Raw genomic sequence first — 4,548 nt, 5'->3', positions numbered from 1 at the left:
ATTATTTCTAGGCCATGAGCATGAGATTTCTCAAAGACATTGGGTTTTCATATGCTAAATACATTTATGAGCTTAGTCACACAATAACTGCTCATCTAGGGGCTTAAGCCACCCCACAAAATAAACAAAGGTTGTAAACATAGCAAAGATCAGCAATTATTTTGCTCTTTCAACAACCAAATTCAAATACATTTGGTACACTTTGCAAGGTTTGTGAGCATTGCACAACTAAGTTATAGCACTCTGAAACAAAGTCTATACATTCTACTTCTATTGGAAAGCATTATTATTGTGATGGAAAAGTTCCTTTACTACCTCTATAACAACCACCACTATCTCTATATAATTTATTAGATGGCTCAAACCCACAAAGTAAAGAATTCAAAATATATATATGTGCTAGCATATTAGATTTTATTTCAAAGGGTACAAAATTTAATGATTTTTTGCCTTGAAATGGAAAGGGTTACACATTTTGTCTTCATGGATCATTTCACTAGATAGATTCTCTTCTGCTAAGTGAGGATGAACAATAAACACCAAAGTTTGTGCAAATTTCTTTTTATGATATAGAGTGTGAGTTATCAAATCACCGAAAGGTTTTACCTAGGCCTTTTCAAGACTTATTATAGGGGCTAAAGTAGATGTTGCATTATCACAATTGTCAGGATGTAACAAGGCTTGTAATCTAATCTCATCCAGATGTGTAAGGGAAGTGAACCTTTCCTACAATGCCTCCCCAAAGAATGATTTAGAGCAAACCTTATTGCAAATAGTTCGATCTCCAAAGGTAAACACACTCTTTCCCATATGATAATTTAAAAGGAGTGTGACATGTAGCTCTTTTGAATGTCGTATTATAAGCCCAAATAGCCACATACAAATTATTATCCCAATTATGCTTACGTCGAATACAGTCTTGGATAAAATCTCCACAAGCTACTTATTAGTGCTCTCTACTTGCCTATTAGCTTGGGGGTTGTATGGTGTGGTCTTATTATAATCGTTAGTGCTTCCCTCAAAGGCTCAATCACTTTATTCAAAAAATGTGTCCCATGGTTAGACACAAGCTCCTTAGGTGGTCCAAAAAGAAAACCAATCTATTTCAAAATAAAACTAGATGTTTCATTATCATTATCCTTCATCGCGTAGGCTTCAGATCATCCCTTATATTGAACTCACATGATATATACATATATTTTTAAAAAACAAAAACCCAAATTTAAAAAACCCCAACACATAATCATCCAAGTGACAAACCCTTCCTTGTCTCCCTTCTTTTTATTTCTTTAACCAGGATATTTGTCTTGGTTTTTTTGTACCTTACAAGAGGTCCACTGTCACCCAATCACGCTATTGTTTTTGTATGAGGATTTTTCTATTCTACATGGCTTGTTTGGACATGGATTTTGTGCATCAAAACTTGTGGGTGTCCACACACTGCTAGGTTCTTTTTCTTTTTCCTTCCTTCACATGCACTGTAACACACACATAATTGTACTTAAAAATCAAATGACCATTGGACCCACCAAAGAAATAGAATGCACCTCATGAATTTGTTATTTAAAAAACTAGTTGTTAATTTATAAAAGGAATCCAATCATTGCACGAGCATATAGTACCATAACCTACTTAATTTTGTAAATTAAAATCCATTCATAGTGCATGTGCACACACGCTATATACACATTTAACTTGTCAATAATAATGAGTCCCCAAAGTCACACATGCATGCGCTTTGCGCCACAAATCATCTAATTTTTAAAAATGAATTGCATTTATAGAGATCCCTAGTCCAATCTAATCAAGTCTGTCTAAGTAGGGGTTGGGATATGAATATGACTCACCATGCATTAATGGGAAATTTAATAATAAACTATGATTAATTTGTCATCTAATAAAAAAGAGTCATGTAAGTTTTCACCCACCCACTTCACTGCACCATAGGTATACCCCATACACTTACGGGGATTGGGGTTTTCTTGGTCAGACACATTGGTCTTATCCGTGTGCATTTATTTTGAAAATTTGAGTCTATGGTTCCGTCCTGATTTCTATATTGTGTCCAGGATATGGTATGTGTGGTATTTTCTTTTCTTTTAAGTGTTTGATTATGGGGTTTTGGGGTGCTTATATTTTTGCATAGCATGAGGCTTTTGGTCGCATATGTGTATGTCATGTCAAATTTTTGGTAGGATGTGGACTGCTTGGGGAGGTCTCATCTAGTCCACTCAGTTTTTTATTGTTATTCTTTTTGTTTCCTTATTATCTGTCTCAATGGTGGTATGTGTGGGTTTTGCAGGAATACATTCTCATTTTCCTTGTTTTGTGTGTGTGTGTGTGGGTGATCCAATGTGGTCTAAATGGCATCTTGTTCCATATCCCTGCTTGTGATTCACCATGTACAATTACCAATCCATGATTTCTTTCTTCTTTTGGATGTTGATTGTATTAGCAAGGCTGATCTTCATCTTCTTGTGGCCCTCAATTTTCCTCTAGTGGATATGAAGCTTTGTTACTCTTTTTTGGAGACTTATAAGAAGCTTTTGGGCTTGGTTTATGGCCATCGATTCTGTTTATCCCGTGCTACTATTAACTAGGCCTTGTTTATGCCTTTTTTAGCTTCCCCTGTGCCTAGTGGTAATCATTTGTTATCCACTGCAGAGACACTTGCCTTGTTGCAAAAGGAGACCTCTACTCCTTTGGTAGCACATAAGGTTATAACTAGCCTAGTGGTGCCCTTCTATCAATTCCTTTAAGCTTCAACCTTGCGACCATACTCCCCTTGGAACCCAAAATCTTTGATTTCTCATAAGATGATGGCGAAGTCATCAAAATAACATCCACCAATCCCTAGTCAGCATCATTTATGGTTAGGACAATATCTAATTGTCTTTGACCCCCAACTTTCATTCTTGATTAATGTAAAATATATTTGGCAAATGCTTTCGCAGTAGTTCGTCTTTCATAAATCCAAGAATTTCACCTCTAACAATGAAATACGAATGCCCCCAACTATCCATATTAATCATTACTCCGGCCCCAAAGACCAACACAATAAGACTAGAGTCCTATTGTGTTTTTCCATGTTAATGTATTCAGAGCATAGGCTTTCTTTGAGCCCTCTAATTTTTTCAAAGTAACATTGCCGAATCCACATCCTAGCCAATTAAGTCCAGGAGCGCATCTTTGACAGAAAGGGCAGAGCGATCAGTGTATACCAAAGGAGGTGGCCGCACACCCCGCCCAGAGATACAACTACAAGCTTTTTAACTGCAACAACTTAAATATATGCTATCGGAGTTGGAATTATCACGGCTGCTAGCACCAAAATTTCCCTCCAATGGACCCTTGTTAAGGGATTTAGATTGTACTCATTCCAATTACAAGACTTGTAAAAGCCCAATATTGTTATTTATTGTCACTACCTCCCCATGTCGGCATTGGGTAATTTGTGCATCTACTGCCTTCCTTAGATGTGGTAGTCATTTCTCAGGCTTCCTCTTCTGAATCAAACTCTATTTCTATGTCACCTATCACCACCATGATAGGCCTCTATCCTACCATTGAAAGTTGATAGGGCAGTTAATAAGAAAGAAGCATCGTCGGCATTGAGACCATGCGATTTGGGAAGTTATCATGATTCACCGCATTACTACCCGGTAGGCCCGCATTGGCCTTTTATCTAATAAATACATCCCTTCTAGAAGTCAAGAGTTGGCGCACATATTAGCTCTAGAATTACTATGGTTATCCAAGTAACAAGGTACCATCAAAGAAACTATAATTGATTTAATGATCCATTCGCAGTTTCATAGTATAAGAGAGTTTATACTTACACATGCATGGCTTAATCTTTGAGACAAGCATATGACTACTAGTAGGATCAACCAAGTAGCTATCTTTTGCTACATGAGTAGCACTGCTACTGCACGTTTCGACTCCACATCAAGTGTGGCTACGGGGTAGAAAGGCACAACCTCATCACCAATGTTTGTTCTTGATGTAAAGAGAAAGAGGGGAGGAGCACGAAGGCTCTAGAGAAAATGGGGAGAAAAATAAAATGACAAATGGGGATGGGACGAGAGCATGTTTTTGTTTCCCACCATGGACCAAGCCACACATGAGCACATGCATCGGCCATCGCCACTACCATGCACGAGGCATGCTCTACATTGTCTTGTCTACCACATTCTAAGCTTGTGTTGAGTCTAAAGATGACGGAGACGCTCATGCATTCCACCATTTCACATCAACAAGAGTCCCTCATGAGGTGCACTCAACCCCACCAAGAACAAGCCCCACTTATGAAGGTGCACCTCGATCACATCGTTCCATTGATTTTGGTCCATCCGTATCAATACAAGCTACACTACATTCACAGCGAGGTTCGTCATCGTTAGTATTGAGAACCATGGAGATCAAACACAATCTTTCCACCAAAAATACATGTGTTCAAGGTGCCGCATTTAGCTCCTCACCACCTAATGGGCACATGTTGACCGCCATGACGCAATGCCCTCGCAAGGATCACCACAAGTCTCTTGA

General features: G+C 38.3%; 1 pseudogene; it reads right to left on the bottom strand.

Moving 5' to 3' along the window:
* Positions 1 to 2,638: 2,638 nt before the first annotated feature.
* On the bottom strand, positions 2,639 to 3,897 carry LOC148041911 (18S ribosomal RNA; annotated as a pseudogene).
* Between the last annotated feature and the right edge of the window lie 651 nt (positions 3,898 to 4,548).

This window comes from Lygodium microphyllum, chromosome 1 (genome assembly GCF_053477565.2).
Source record: "Lygodium microphyllum isolate KBCC chromosome 1, Lygodium_microphyllum_v1.1.10, whole genome shotgun sequence".
Taxonomy (NCBI): Eukaryota; Viridiplantae; Streptophyta; class Polypodiopsida; order Schizaeales; family Lygodiaceae; genus Lygodium; species Lygodium microphyllum.
This window is presented reverse-complemented; position numbering and strand designations above follow the sequence as displayed.